The sequence below is a fragment of the Diadema antillarum genome, unplaced genomic scaffold, assembly GCF_040938485.1.
Source record: "Diadema antillarum isolate AM-2024a unplaced genomic scaffold, OU_Dant_1.0 scf00000035, whole genome shotgun sequence".
In the NCBI taxonomy this organism is placed as follows: domain Eukaryota; kingdom Metazoa; phylum Echinodermata; class Echinoidea; order Diadematoida; family Diadematidae; genus Diadema; species Diadema antillarum.
This window is the reverse complement of record NW_027270924.1, coordinates 3,820,310-3,837,462: the sequence shown is the minus strand read 5'-3', so window position 1 is coordinate 3,837,462 and position 17,153 is coordinate 3,820,310. Positions and strand designations below refer to the sequence as shown.

At 38.2% G+C, this 17,153-nt stretch overlaps 1 protein-coding gene across 1 annotated transcript in view; it reads right to left on the bottom strand.

Annotated features, from left to right (window-relative positions):
- Positions 1 to 17,153, bottom strand: part of LOC139744306 (early estrogen-induced gene 1 protein-like) — a 79,228-nt gene that overhangs the window by 40,008 nt on the left and 22,067 nt on the right. The window lies entirely within an intron of this gene.

Below are 17,153 nucleotides of genomic sequence, written 5' to 3'. Positions count from 1 at the left end.
AGAAGCAATCTCCTAGAAGAGGCGGTGATGAAATAGAGAGCACGGACTATTTATCACAGGAAGTTTGGACCCAAGGAACCTGGACCCTAAAGTGTGATGGATTGGCTACGAAACGAGCCACTGCTCATGCCTAAAGATGAGCAAACCTGACAAATGAAGTGACGAAATGCTTCTACAGCTTGGCTCATTTAAAGCAGTCAATACTCTTCTTAAAGGCCATGCACTACAGTTATGGCAAGGAGATGAGACGAAAACTGATCGTAAACATGACATAAGGTGTGTGTGTGTGTTTGTTTTTTTTTCTCTCTCTCTGTAATAACATTGTGATCCCATTAAAAGCTACATATCCTACGAGGGTTTAAACCTATTGAACAAATGCATTTCCAGTACAAAGTACTGTAGTATCCATTTTTTATTAACATGCATGGGGGGGGGGGGGGGAGGGGAGTACTCCATCATCTCAAGCACCTTGCAAGGCATTCTGTAGATATCCACGTGCAGTCACGGGTATCACATGTCCATGACATCACAAGCATAGTAGGCGTTTTCACATCAGCCCGATGTTTCAAAATAGCGTGCTATTTTCTGACTTGGGAAATTAACCTGATCACGAAATAGCGCGCTATTTGATAATGTGAATACAAATTAGCTCGCTAATTGATCGAGAAAATTTCTCGAGTCCAACTCGGGAAATTTCCGAAATAGCAGGATAATTAATGCGAACTAGCGCGCTACTTGATAATGTTCGGGCTGATGTGAATAGGAAATGAAATAGCGCGCTAAATTGCGATCGCGAAAAATATATGGAGCTTGGATTTTTATCGGGCTAATGTGAAAACGCCTAGTGCTCCCTTTTTCCTGTACACATGAATGCCATTAAATTCACAAAAATATTTTGTACTAAATAGGCGTTTTCACACCATCCCGATAAAAATCCAAGCTCGAGATATTTTTCGCGATCGCAAATTAGTGCGCTATTTCATTTCCTATTCACATCTGCTTAAAGAGAATTAGCCTGAGATTTTTTCAAGCTAATTCGACAGCTGAGCATGCGCAAACAGTGTCGGGTATACCAGTAGAGCGCGGTCACACACGCTAGGCATGATGGGATGCATCGCGCTAATTTCTTGAGGCGATTTCAAATTATCAAATAGCGCACTAGTTCGCCAATTATCCCGCTATTTTGGAAATTTCCCGAGTTGGACTTGAGAAATTTTCTCGATCAGAGTGATACAATTAGCTAATTTGTGTTCACATTATCAAATACATTGTAGCGCGCTATTTCGTGATCGGCTTAATTTCCCAAGTCAGAAAATAGCGCGCTATTTCAAAACATCAGGCTGATGTGAAAACGCCTAATGCCTTCTTCAAACATTAATCAATATGATCCAGGAACTTGTTTGTATTCACACTCACAGACATAGACTAACTTTCTTATAGTCCTACACAAAACAAATCCAATCGATAAACAAATAAGATTCAAGACCTTTAATAAAAATTAAACAATTGATTGACAGACTATACTTCAGAGACTGTCGGATGTCATTCATTGATGATCAAACAGTAACCCCATACAAGAAATTCTTACTTATAATGATATTCAAAGATGAAGAACATGAAATAATTAAAAATTAGTATTATATGTAAAATTGTCATTAATGAAGATAGAAAATGAAGAACCTGAAATAACTAGAAATTAGTACAATATTCAAAATTGTCATTGATGCAGACAGCAAGTGTTAGATAGCATTACATCTATTAAACACACTGGCTCCCTGGGAAGGCATATTTCTCTAATTCCCGATAAGATTTCATCAAAATTTGAGCTTTGTTGCTTCTTTCTTTTTATTTTCCTTTTCCTCTTGTGCTTTTCAGCGGCTCCAAGGACTGGGAGCATCCACTATGTATCACTATGTATATGATCCTTTCTTTGTTTGAAATGATAAGTTTATCTGCCATCTGATCGAGGGGATAGCCGGATTGTTGTATCCTGTACAGACTCAAGGATTAGCATGACTCACAACTAGTTGGTTACAAAAAGAAAGAGACGTGGCTTCCCTCATAACATACATTGTACACTGTGCAGTCTGCTGACACCCGTACATGTCCTCAGCACTGCATACAATGCAAGTCTCGATGATGACGCTTGCATCAAGCCCACACAAAAACAGTAGCCTACAAATTCTTGCTGCATAATAATGCCTACACTTTCATATGTTTGATTCAAGGGAATTCAAGTACAAGACTATCTGAAGCTAGCAGGGGTAACAAATATTAATCAAATAAAAAAATAATGCATCTTCCTAGCAAAAATAAAACAAACAAACGAGTGAAAGTGTCACTGATTTCTACCAAACTAGATAGCTTGCATACAAAATGTGTAATATGCCTGCTACATGTATATCATGATTAGATTTCATTTTGAAAAAAAAAAAAAACATCAATAATTGTTAGACCTTTTCCTTATCAATACCAGGGCCATAATGCATAAAAAACAGATGCAATAAAACACAAGTCATTTAATCAAAATCCAGTATCAGCCAATGAGAATCAAGTATTTAAGGACTTATGTTTGATTTTCTGACTAGTATGTTTAATCTGAACTTTTATGCAACAGGACCCTGGAAAGACATCTTAGCAACTTACAGCAGCATTAAAATGCATGTCATGAAATATCTTTACTTCTTCTCACTACATAATGCACAGGTAGGCTGAGCTGAAACATAACAAAGAAAGGAATTTATGGAGAAAGAGAAAATTCGCATACAAATTTTTGATTTGATGAGAAGGGATGGAGACTGTGTGTGTACAAAAGGGCAGCTCTGGAGAGAGAGGCTCAAGATTATGGTTTAATGCCAAATGTGACTGACCGGCCATTTTTTCATTCCTTTATTATTCAAAGCTTTAAGCATTCCCAGGGACAAGTCAGTAAAATAATTGGCAAAATACAGTGAATACGATTAAACTTAACAAAAGGGCTGAACAGACAGTACTATTACTAATAGAAATATTTGTCGCTTTTCAGATATGGCTATCCGTTCTCTCGATATCCAAAGATTATTGAAATAAAAAAGATAGAATAAAGAATTGAGCAAAATTTTGATCAATTTTACATTCAAAAGAAATCATGAAAGAAATGTACACGTATGCATGAGAGGGTCAGACAAGGATTTTCCTCTTTCAGCAAAACTTTTGATGATTACTACACTCAATCAATGCAAAAGTTAGAAAGCTAACTTCAATTCAAGTCAAAGAATATCTTTACTCTCCATACATTACAATCCACTTTCTCTTCAGTGACGAAAACTCCACTATCAACAGAGTCTTTGAAAATTGACCCTCTTCTGAAATAGTTTAAAAAGAGATAACAATATGTTTCTCTTGCTTTGTAAATGAAAATCGTAACAGTCAGAGGTATTCCCCTGTGAAGCTTTCCAGGGAAACTTTTCTGTCTTCACAGCAGCGACAGAAATCTAATAGAGCGCAAACTTCCTGAGTGGGAGAGTGTTGTGTGAATGTGGTCTGAAAACACAGTCCCTCTGTACAATTTTGTCACAGACTATTACATGCTTGTTCATCAACAGTCATTCTGTTCAAAGCTACTGAGAAGTATGTTACATTATCAACCCCTTTTCTGAAGCTTTTAACAGTTTATTTTGGACCATCAACTTCACAAATTCTTTGCAGCTTTTAACAGGTATTTACAAGCAAATGACCTGATTGGCTAATCATCATCATCATTAACATTCCTGTGTCAGGTGTATCTGAGTAAATTTCACATCATCTGATCCTGTCAACAACTTGCAACACCTGTTTCAAAGAGCAGGTGTTGCAGTACATTGCACCATGTCTATTGTCAAGAAATAATGAACTATTGATTTTTACATTCTTTTGGTTGGTTTCAATACCATGAAATGAACTGTCAAGTTGGAGAACTGTTGTTTGTTGACAGCATACTTGACTGATCATACTGCACAGGTCATCAAACTTCACCATTTCAAGCTTATTCTACCAGTTTGTCTTCTTGTAGGTCTTCATGAAATAATAACAAAATCAAATTAACCTTGAAATTAAATAAATTTAATATTAAATTCTTACCATTAACTAGAGCCAAGGATAAAAAATAACGGTTAATATACCTCACCTCACAAGGGTTCCAAATCAGCAGTTTCCTAGTGGTCTGGTAGCAATAATGTTATGGATTTGATAAGGAAGCCAAATTATCAATTTTTGGATATTATACATATATACAAATGCAAATTTCACTGAATGGTACAGCTTCAAATATTCTGCGTTCTTACATCATACATTCAAAAGTTTCTTTGATACTCCCATGATACACCATTCTATGCCGTTACAAACAGTAGAATTCACATATAGCACTATCATAGGCTATGACTTATTAACTTGGAAAAAAAAAGTTAGATATGGCCACTATTATATGGTAATTGATGACCTTCCGCTACCTCATTGGCCAGCCAGACCAGAACTAAATTTCTGTTTCACAGGTGGCATATATTGTGAATGTTATGCAACATTCATTTTTCATACAAAAACAGGCAGTGTTGTTACCCACTCAATCATTTTATAATTTGACTTCTTCTTTCATGATTCTCAAGCAGTGCATAGTGCATGGTTAAAAACCATCTCCACAAGTTAAGATTATGCTTTGTTTTCATAATGAATTCAAACCCCTAGCATATGACTTTTAGCAGAGATATTATATTTATGTTCCAAAAACCACAAAAACCTAATAAGGGCTGTCAAGTGAGACTAGTTTGGCATTGCTCTGCTTGTGCACTTTCTGAAGGCAACGTGCATTCTCAAAAACTTCATGGACTACCTCACCACCTTGACTTGTGAGTCACAGAGTTTGAAAAATTTGCTTGCTCTGCATGCCACCTCAGAACTGATTAAGGGTGCGTTTTATAAGATTTTTCTTCTGGCCAGAAACAGTGTTTTGAAACACTGTTTCTGGCTAACAGTGTTTCTAGCAAGAAAAAAAATCTTATAAACGCTAGCCGTGATTTGAAACAGTGTTTTGAAACACTGTTTCAAATCACACAAAATACTGTAGTGCATTTCAAAACACTGTTTCTGTAGAAACAGTGTTTAAAAAAATCTTATAAACGCAACCGCAATCTCAAACACTGTTTAAGATGTCACAATGCCTTGTGCGCGCCCTGTTTGACCTTTTGCTGAGGAACAAACTGCGCAGAGTGAGTTGCGCAATGGCACAGTCTGAGTGAGAGTCCCAACACGCTCGAGGAAAAAATCTTATAAACGCCCTCCTCACGAAACCATGTTTCAAAACAATGTTTCAAAACAGTGATTCTAGGCACTAAAATCTTATAAACGCGGCCTTAGCTGCACAAAACAAAGTGGTCAAAACATACTTAAGAATTTTGCGCACAAAGAAAATGTCAGAATATTCTCAAATCCATGTTAATAAACACATACCACAATATTTTTTTAAAGGGAAAGTAAACCCCAAGAGCAATGTGGATTGAGTAAAAGCAGCAGCATTAGTAGAACACATCAGTGAAAGTTTGAGGAAAATCGGACAATCGATGCAAAAGTTATGAATTTTTAAAGTTTTGATGTTGGAACTGCTGGATGAGGAGACTACTAGAGGTTATGACGTATGAGTGGACAACAATACCAAGAAAATATAAAGAAAATTCTGCAAAAATCCATTTTTCATGAAAATTACAAATTCCATCAACTTGATATTGACATATGTTAAGGGTAGCAATTATTCCCCCTGCTTTCTGAAAGCGGTTGGTCCATTGCTCTTTCATAATTCTAGAAAAGTGAATTTTTGTTGAATTTCCTTTATATTTTCTTAGTATTGTTGTCCACTCATACGTCATATCCTCTAGTAGTCTCCTCATCCAGCGGTTCCAACACCAAAACTTTAAAAATTCATAACTTTTGCATCGATTGTCCGATTTTCCTCAAACTTTCACTGATGTGTTCTACTAATGTTGCTGCTTTCACTCAATCCACATTGTTCTTTGGGTTTACCTTCCCTTTAACCTATGTGTTACATCCAATGCTGCTCTAACACCGTGCTCAAATACACTGATTCTAGCCTCTGCACAAAAAATGCATACTGCATCTGTACACTATGAAACAAAAGCAAGGCCACCCCCTCCCCCCCCCCCCCTTCTTCCTCCATAAACAATCCTTCCCTAACTCTACAACAATAAAGCATGTGAGAGGTACTAAAATATATAGACTATTTATTATGTGTCGATCAAAGGCCCTGAGATATGTACAGTATGTTCATTATTTGTGTCATAATAGCAATCAACATACAATTTGTAGCAAACTGAGCAACTGAGTCAGTGTATGACAAAACATTCAATAGAAATTGATTCATGAACTGACTAGCTCGTTACTGTATACCTCCACAGGGAAAGGACATCGATGGATTTGATACGTAAATACGAGCCCTTTTTAACATAATGCACACTACCCTGGATAAAACTTGAAAAAACAAACCATCATGTGATGCATGTGATAGTCTTTCCTTACATGAATGCGCATGGAAAGGATTCCATCATCTGCACAAACAAATCAAACACAAACAATGTGGGAGAAAGAGAGGGGGAGAGGAGGAATTAATAATGCATGTTGCACGCTTGCCATACACTCTCAGAGCTATCATATTATTTCAGCATGAAGCCAAACAGTGGGGGGGGGGGGGGGGGGGGGGGGGGGGAAGGAAGAGTACAGTATATCATACGATCAGTCGGCCACCACCTGAATATTACATTGTAGGGCCGATGTAATTAGTGTGGGTGAGTGTGGGTGAAGGCCTGGGGTAATTTCGATGCAGAAAATCCTCATCTTGTCCCCCTTTAATACACTGGCCACTACAAATTCAATATCTCTAAAGCTAACTGCATGGTTGCTTCGGAGAAGCGATTGAATCTGGCAAATTCATAAAATCAGTGCAAATGAAAAACAGCAAAATACCAAATGAAGAAATAAGGAGTATGAATATTATACAGGAAATTTATCTTCTGAAAAAGTGTTGCCAATTCAATGTAAGTTATAAACTTCTAAAGGAATGATGAAGCTTTTGAAAATATGCACCCAACAAAATCAAATATTAAAATGAAATTATCAAAATGCTACAATAATATGTATTTTTTTACTCTACATGAAACATGAAACATTTAGTAGTAAATATTATGATAGGGTACAGCTCCAAACTAAAATAAAAGGCTTTGTGGGTTTGATGGATTTAAAAGCAAGTAACAGTCCTCATGTGAAAAATATCAAGATGAGGCCTCAAACACAGATTGGCCAATAGCTGTAGCTCTGGGTGAAACATGTTTTATAGATTAACCCATCCCCGTCAGCTCCCACAAAAAACGTGGTTTTTATTATTTATGACCAAAAGAGGGCGTCCTAGGACCTCAGGCTTGGCCAGGAGCTGTAGAATAATTTTAGCCAATCACAGAGATCCTTACTGGGACTCAGAAAAATAATTTATGCAAAGAAACATATTTTAGAATGTCTCTTATTGGCCAAAACACCTGCCAGGGGTTCGAGCCTGCTGAGAAACTAATCAATATTCATGTTTACAGCGCGCATGTATCTTTGTTGCCCCAGCAACTGCAGTGATTTCTTACACGCGGTATCGTGATATCGATCTCCTCATAGAGTGCTTGACGATATCTCCTTGTGTGTGTACGTGTACTATACTAGTACTGTGTGTGTGTTGAATTCCATTTACGTTAGTGAGTGTGGGTAACTTCTCTAGGTTTCCCGTCCATTTCTCTCTCTCTTTTCTCTCTTTTGCTTTCGTATCATTCTATATCTTTCATTCTCAGAGTACAATCGTACTTCTGAGAGTGTTTTGTTCATTTTTTCTAAGTGATTATCTCGTTTGCAACAATTTAGAGGTGAGTTTTTGTCCTAGTGTTTGTTGAGTTTTTTGATTGAACACGATGTAGCTTATCTACGTATGTGCGAAAACATTGTAGTTTGTGTGGTACCCACTCGTTTGTTTTCCGTGTAAGCATTTTTGCCGTAGTGTCTTCATCGTTCGTCTTTCCAAGCATCGTGTTTTCACCCTAGTTTTTCTCATCGTAGTTTTCTACCGCGACTTTTTTTTTGGGTGCAAGATGTTCTGTGTATTTTTTCTACGGTAATATGCCATCGTTGATGATCTTCGTGTATTCATTACTAGTTTTTCACCTCCGTTTCATTTTTGTGTACAACTAATGTCTAACGTGGCGTAGTTACAACTATGTTTAGAGCTAGTTAGCTAGGTCTGCGATGTCTGTATCGTTTGCTGATATGTTTTGTGAGCTGAGAGTGACTATGATGGGAGTGATATTCAGGGTTTTGCTGTGGTTGAGGTGATGGCAAGATGTAATTTATTTTGTGTAACCATGTATGACATTGATGATGGCGAGTAAAACTACGACACGAGTAGCCTAGCCTAGGCCAATGACGAGAGTGACACTGAAGAAACGGGGGCTGATGCTCGCTCGTGCACGGGAGTGGTCTAGAGACCTGCATTACAGTTGTGTATTTATTTATTTTTTCCTTTTTCTTATTCACTCGGGTATTGTGCTACCAAAATTCGTGTCTCTGAAGAAACTCAACCAAAAGCTTGACAACAAGTTTGCATCAGGTCTATTCTGTAGTACTAGCACTAGGTTCTAGATCTAAATCATAATGGCGATGCTAATTTAGTTTTCATTTAGAACTCGATGAAATCCATTTTCTTTGCTCATTTTTCAACTGATAAATTATTTAGAACTGTACTTCAATTCTGATGTACTGCATTCACCATTGTAATAAAAAAGAGCCTGCTGATCAGGTGTTTCATTGTATCCTTTTCATTTCCTCCCTATCCTTTTGGTTTCCTTCCTGTCACTTTCTTCTTTGACCCTGGATGGAAAAAAAAAAATCCCATCTTGCCATGTAAAGACAGAATACATAACCATCATGAAATATCATGACATTGAAATAATAATAAGAAATATTCAAGTGACCAAAATACTTGTTTGTGAAAATAAATAACAAATGAAAGGTGATTTCTTATGGAGCAGTTCTTTCAAATGTCAAACAGCTTCGATAATGAAGCAAGTGAAATCTGAAAACTATCCTGGCAACAAGTTGAAATTGATAGGGAATTCTGACAAAAACTGTCACACCATTTGATGTTTGAATTTGTCTTTTAATTGGATGAGGTTATAAAACTAAGTGCCGCCGATAAAATAACAATCCTCTCAATTTGAACAAGAGCAGTAGGGTGGTACACTAGTACGACTCAGTAAACAGCTGATTATTTATGCATCGTATCCATGGGCAACTGCGGGGTAACTGCAAGAAGGCGCAGGAAATTAGACTTGAGTCAAGAACGACTATTTATTATCATTTTTTTATTCAAACTATTTTTTTTCTTGGACTGAAAAAAACTTCAAAATATTTCATGTTACGCTTCTAAAATATAAAATGAATATATGAAGTCTTTTTATCGTGATTTTATGAAGAATTAGAATTATTTAAAAAAATATAGATACTAGACGGGCTGAACAAGGAAGTCTAATTTCACCCCAAGAATTTGCAACACACCGCATCTCGGGTGCATTCCTAGCGTTCTTGCCGCACTCTCACGATCACCTAGCTAGGCCATGTGCACAAGCCAGTCACATGTTCACAGTACACACGTTGTTAGCCAGTTCACCGATCTCATTCCTGATCTCGTGCGTGTAGAAAATTCTCTCAAAACTAAGCCAGACATGATTTTGGAACATACATTACAATGTCAAGACCTTTTCAGTGGACTTTGAATTCGCTATTTGTCTGTTTTAGCTCTTGAATGTACGACTTCGAACGTCCGATTTGTTTTTTACTACACCACGTGGAGTTTTGTGTTTTTTCAGCCCCATGCTTCTCCACACACGTCACACTAGCACTGTGTACCTGTACACACACAAGCCATCGCGATCGAAGTTTGAGCGATAGCGATAACATGTGCGGAGCAGACATGCGGATTTCAGCACAGGGTAAATGAGTAGTTGAACGTATCACGATTGTAAAACAAATCTTTTTCTATGTCTCTGCAAATTTGAATTAGGCTATCTCAGCACAGATAGATTATGATACATTACAAAATAGATTAGCCATAGCAAGAACTTGCTTACATGAGAGTTATTAGATAACGTTGCAAAATAAAAACCCCGTCATTGAATGGAATGTTCCAGAGCTATCTGGGGGGGGGGGCTCGAGGACATTATGGACACGTCGATTCGCAAGTGGGTAAGATGTGATTACAGATGGCTTGAAATGAAGAGGATTTATCAATGAAATACACAGAAACAATATTTTTTCATAATTCCTGCACAATTTATTATTTCTTTTCATAAAATTCACATAAACTAGTGCTGTATTGAGTCAACTAAGTGCATATTAGCACGAGTGTACACGCATCATTCCTCCTGCCTAGTGGGAATGACACAGGCAGTTTTTTCAATGACGTATGAATGCTCTTCGCGTGTAGATCGCGCCGTAGGGAAGATCGCGCCCAAGTTCATGGCCAACTTACTAGGCAGGCACGATATTACAGATTACACAGAGGCCCGTACGTGGATGGGTTAAAGGAACATATCACAGATATGGCCATGGTATTCTGATTGCAATCAGAATGCCACACTCACAAGATTTGAAGGGCTTTTACAGGGAAGACTTCGTTGGTGGAAGACTTTGTGGGTCTAGCACTCAGCTGGGCATGACAGTTTCACTTCTGGGCCACTGCCAGAGACCATCCGTATCAAATTTGAATCACGAGTGTTCAAGACTTTGGAAAAGAATCAGTTGGGGAATCTAGAGGTACAGTGTATCTTTTTCAAGCACTGTTATAAATCTACCAGTACATTTCATAGAAAAGTCGCTTGTGATTTGTATTCTCAACTTGCCCTAAATCAAACCTGACCCATCAGCCCTGATCCCCCCTCCCCGCACACACACACACACACACACACACACATTTCACCTATTTTGAGCTATTAAAGTAAAGAGACCCAACATTCATTTCCTATTATGGCATTCACCTATGCTACAAATTCTGTGCAGTTTTGGATCAGGACTACGAAATATGAAAAAATATTGGAACTATTCCTGAGCACCCAAGGTTTAGCTCAAGAAAACCTTCACACACAGCACAACTTGGACAAACAAGTTTTCGTGTATTGAAAAAGAAAATACAACATTCACAATAGCAAGGGACTGTTTATGCTTCAATGTCATCCTGACTGACACCTACATAAGTGTACACAGCAAACATGTTCAAGGGTTTGTTTACAAGTTTGTTTTTTAGCTCAAACTCAAATGTCCTTAGGGCCTATACTTCAGAAAGCTTGAATGTCCTTAGATACATTACACATGTTTTATGACTCCTGTAATATACAAAAGGTAGCATCCCATATATCGAAACATTTTGGGTCTTCAAGAAACGAAAATTAACTCAGTGCACCCTAAATGCCAACTCACATTGAAAGACATACCAGTAGGTCTTTAGCTACAGAGGCACTAACATTGAAGAACAGTAACAATACAGACAAATTGCTTTCATTTCAATGTCAATAAAAGATGCTATTTCAGCAATTCAAGGATATAGAAAGACTGACAAATGCTATTCTTTCTTAGGCCATAGAAAGAAAATGTTGGGTATAAAGTCTGACCTCCTATGTACAATTCTGATGTTATTCCCGTACATACGAAAATTCCACTGAGAAAAATTTGGAGGCCTAGCAAGAGAGGGACAAGCGACGGTCTCCTTTTGGGTCAGGAATGGAGCTACATCTTAGCTCCATGCTTTAGGCAATGCAAACATACCCGTAGCATTCACAAGTGATAATGCCATTTATAAGTTGGGCGCAGTAGAAATGCCCGTCACTGCCAACATGACATTTCCTTCACCGTGCACATGAAACCTTCAGATATTACTGATCAGTATGAATAGAGCACCTTAATGCAAGACCTGTTAATGTCAGATTATGCCTCGGAGACATTCAATCCGTTTTACCTATCGAGAAGGTTTTTACTTCAGAAGGCAGAGAGTGTTCATTTGTAGATCAGTTCTTGTTGTTGTTTTTTCATCTTCATGCTGGCCTCAAAGCAGATGCCAACAAACGACAGCTTAGCACGATGACCCATGAGTGAAACATGGCACATATTTCAATTACAGACCCCTGAACATGCCAGAACTGCAAATGAGGACACACACTTAATTTGTACAATGAACATTTCTGACAGCTTCATGTAGGTGTAAACATGACTCCAGGTGGCATCTCTGGAAGCTTTGCGTAGGTGTGAACCAGACTTTTGATGGCATCCATCCCTGGATGGTTGGTGATGGGACTGTATCCGCAAATGATCCCACCGCATCATGGCTGTATGCAAATATACTCTACACGATGGACATCTGCGTGTCAATTTAGGGGCATCTTCTGTGTCACCAGGGGCGCTTTGCTGCCGCCAGAGCTTGAGTCTCGTCTCGTTAGGGATTCCTGTCATTCCATCATCTTGTCGGCATGAAGAAGAGGAAAACCAAACTTCTGCAAGCCGAATGATCATTCCCCATACTGTCACATGCCCGGTGGAAAGGGGGGGGGGGGGGGGGGGGGCAAGCCACTAATGAAACATTTGCAGTATGCTAGACATAATTCAACACTCAAAGCCTTGCCTAAGGTAAGATCAGACAAGAATCTGGCTTCTTGTATTGTAAACAGATAGGGTCCTACATAAAATTTGTTCCGAGCAAACTCTACAATAACTGCACAGCAACTGTGATTGTAGGAGTTTTTTGCATGTTGTAAGGCTCAGATTAAAGAAAAAATCAATGATCAAATGAAATTGAGCTCTAAAGGTTTATTATAAAACTACAAAAGAATAATACCATAGATGGAGAAAATTTGAGAAAATGCTTGTGTGCATGTGTGGAGGTGTGGTTGCATGTACAGGCCTAAATCAGGGAGGTGCCACCTCCCTGCCTAAATCCAGAAAATTACTACAACATTCATTTTTAGACTACACTACATACTAACATGGGCAAGTAAAGGGCTTTTTACACTAGTGTTTCTTAACCCCGGACTTTCTCTGACCCAGGACTATCGTTAGTCCCGTACCAATTTTTTCAGCTTTTTACACTCGCCAATTAGTCCCGTACTATCTCTTGTCCGGGGCTAAGGAGAAAACTGACCTTTTTACACTCGTATTTCTTAGCCGCGGACTTTCCAAACCCCATGAATATTCATAATTACGCTGTGTACTGTACACGTACACGCACGCACCGGCAGCACTTGATTACCTCGTTTCTGATTGGTCAGTGAGGGTCGGACTTCGTCTCCGTCGCTTAGCCCAGGATTATTTTTTCGTTCTGTTTACACTCACTTGCTTGGCACCGCAATTGCGGTGCTAACCCCTGCTATTTTGCAGGGCCAGATAGTACCGTACTATCGGTGGGGCTAGCCCACTTTGGCAAAAACGAGTGTAAACAGAAAGTGGGCTAAGGATAGTCCCGTACCAACGGTGGGGCTAAGGCCCCCCCTTAGCCCCACCGTTGGTCCGGGGCTAAGCAAAAATTTACATGTGTAAAAAGCCCTTAAGTAGGCCTACACTGTAGATCAAGAGGCTTCATCTTTGCAAATGATGTCAGAACCATTTGCAACTGTGTCACATTACAATTCCAGTGAAATACATGTTAACCAGCTGCACTCAAAGGGTTATGTACAGGTAAGTCTCAATCAGCTTTCCAAACACACCAGCACTTATACCCAGCCTTCTCAGATGACAGCTTGAGTCAAGGCTATGTCTGTTTGTTTGTTTGCTATTGTTTTTGGGTATGCCTGTGTTATTGTTTTCTTTTTCTCAGGTTTCAGGAAACTCTTATAGGCTGACTCAATGGCAAAACATCTAGCAGTTTTACTAGAGTACTATTCCATTCAATTTGAAGTGTACAATATTGTATACGTGAATGCATGCACTCGTTTCCATCCATACTCATATCAAAATTCATCAATTATATTCATTTAATTATTCATTATTTAATCATTCATTCATTCATTTAATCAGTTATTCAGTCATGAAATACCTTATTCATGCAAACTGTATGGAAATTGTGCTTGGGGATTACAGCACGCCAAGAACATAACATGAACAATAATTATTCATCAGTTTTGAATAAGGGAAACAGTATCATAACAAAAGTAATAACAAGGCGTCTAACATTCACGCAACAGATCAATTTGATACTGTTTCAACTTAAAAGAATGTTTATAATAAATAGGTATTACACCTACATGTACTTTTGAACCGTCAGACCTAAAACTGGATATTACATCATTGTACTAAAAACTAATTTTATTGTTGCTAAAGATACCGGAGGCAGATTTCAAGGGTTAACAAAAGAAGGAAAACGGAGGTTCCGGTTTTACCATCACTTCCACTTTTCTGGTTGCAGGAAATCATAAGGACATGCCGCAATAGCGTTTTTCCTGGTTTTGAGATAGTGCCATTACACAACAGAGTGGGTAAGGCCAGTTTGAACAACTTGAATGCCCCTTTAAACCACTTTCAAAACAAACAAGTCCACAGATGCACAGATGTTATTGCTTTATGTTATGCTTTATAAATCATACGATCATATATATACCGGTACTCATATGCAGGTGTAGCAAAAGTCTTCAAAACAAAAACCACCAAAATACTCTGGTTGATTGCATGACTTCTGTAGAATGAATTGCAAACTGGGAAGAAATGCTGATCACTGTTTTCATGCTACTGTATTAGCTGTTATTTTCATAAGGGTTTGATTTTTGCGAATTTTGTGAATCACTGTTGAACCATGAGTGTTGCCACGCAGTAGGGTCATAATGCACTTATGACAGCGTTGCTGTCACTTCGCCAAAAAACAACAACAAACATAGATTATCTCTTGAAAATGTCCATGGCATGATTTCCTCATTCGCGAAATTATCTATGCCAAAATAACAGCATATACAGTACTACATGACTCACAAACAAATGTACTTCAAGCCACAAAATTTATACGGCACTCTGGGCTGTACGCTGCCAAAGAAATAGTCACTTCCAGCAAATGATTTTGAGATGAAATTTGGTGGTGACTGGAAGGCATACAAAATGAGGGCATAGTGAACCATGGGGGTGGGGCACAAAATAAATTCACTTTTACATTAGATGAATAAATGCCTGCAGAGACAGGCTCACTGCACTCAGGATACAAATTGCCCTTTATGGACTTGTACTATTAGTATGGGAGATAAATGAAAACTCTGAAATGGGTAAATTTCCTGTCTCTTTTCGGGTGTCCTTGGGGATATTTTTGTCTATCTTATTTTTTTTTTAATATCAATATTAATCCCTGCACTTTTGGCGATGAAGTTACTCATATTACAATGTACTTCAATACAGCAGTGTCTAAGTTGTTTATCGCATTGCCCACGGCATCCATTTAGGTATGTGTATACAAGATATCAATGAATATATGAGAAAATGCTATTTGGTGTATTTGCTGCAACCAATGGTGATACTGCATTTTCCACCAATGGGGAACCAAATTGATGCATCTGTGTAAACCTACACTCTACTTGATTGGTTCATTTCTATTTTAGATGCCCTGGTAATAAATCTATTTAGCTGAAAGAAGCCAATTTATATAAAACATTGATATAATTTCCTAACTTGCTTTGTTTGTCTTCTATTTGCTACGAAGCATGCACAGCAGAAAGGACAAAAGAGATCAAGTTTTGACTCATCAATTACTTTTGTTGTAAATTTCTATAACCAGATAATGAGGAAAATTGGTATAATGGCACATACAAAATTCATGCAATATCATAGCCTAATGGCTTTATACACTGAAATTAAGTCAAGTATGGAAGCGAGCAGTACACATGAAGACCATACCGTAATGGAAAGAGTGTGCCATGGAAAGGGCGACGACCGACAGTGCACTTTGCGCTTTTCAAGTTCTATTTCATTTTTATTAAGTTTTTACTTGGAGTTCTTATAATGACTGCAACATGCCTACACTTAGTTACCAGTGCTCAATGAAGAATTTTGTGGTCATATGATCTATTTAACACTGATTAATCTTGATTCTTCAGTTAAAAAAACAATGTACTAATGTATTCATTTACAACATTATACCATACATTACATCGTAATAGAATATTGATATTAATATTGGAAAGACCACTACAGGCAAAAATCCATTTGATACAAAAGGTTGTCTGCTTCTAGAGGGTGTTTCACGAAGAATTTTAAAGTCGTCTTAAATTCCAAAGATCAACTTACAATCATGATACCAATGTCATTGGTTTTCCTATTTAGTCTACTTTAATTTTTTCAGAATCCACTTCAAATTATGATCAAAATTTACAGACAAATTCCTTTGTTCCCAACTTAATTTTGCATATTTATGCCTGGGTGAAAAAGTCTCCAAAATGTTCACTTTCATTTGGGAGTGAAAATACAATTGAAGTCACACACAGCATACCATACCATTCTTTGTGAAACAACCCCATGACACATACAATTAGGCAACATTATGCAATGCATAAAACACTTTAAGATATACTGTTTTCACGGTGTAGAGGCATGACAAAATACATTTCTCCCACTCGTTAATACACCCAGGTAGGCAAGGACCTCATACATTAAACAGGCATGTGCTTGGTATTTCACTTGCCCTGTAGTGAGTTTTCAGTTGCCCCGGCAAGCTGGCAAGTAGATTTTTGGCACCCTTGGCTACTACACTTATGACGATCTCCTGTCAGTACAACACCGTAGCACACACACACACACTCATACAGAGACTCCAACCCAAAGCACCATCTGATCTGGAGATTCTCCCGCCTGAAACCCCTAGCAAACGGGAGACTAAAAGTTGATGTGTGCGAAGCGCGAAGTTCCTAGGGTTCTAGATGCTCTCTGGTGCTATCTACATAAGGCTTATTTTTTCAACATACGATAGAAATAAGTAAGAAATCCTTTCCAACGGGAGACAAAGAGCCAGAGCGGGAGAAATTAAATCTCAAGCGGGAGAACGGGAGATTTTGCAAAAATGGGTTTTCGGCGGGAGATCTCCCGTCGAAAACGGG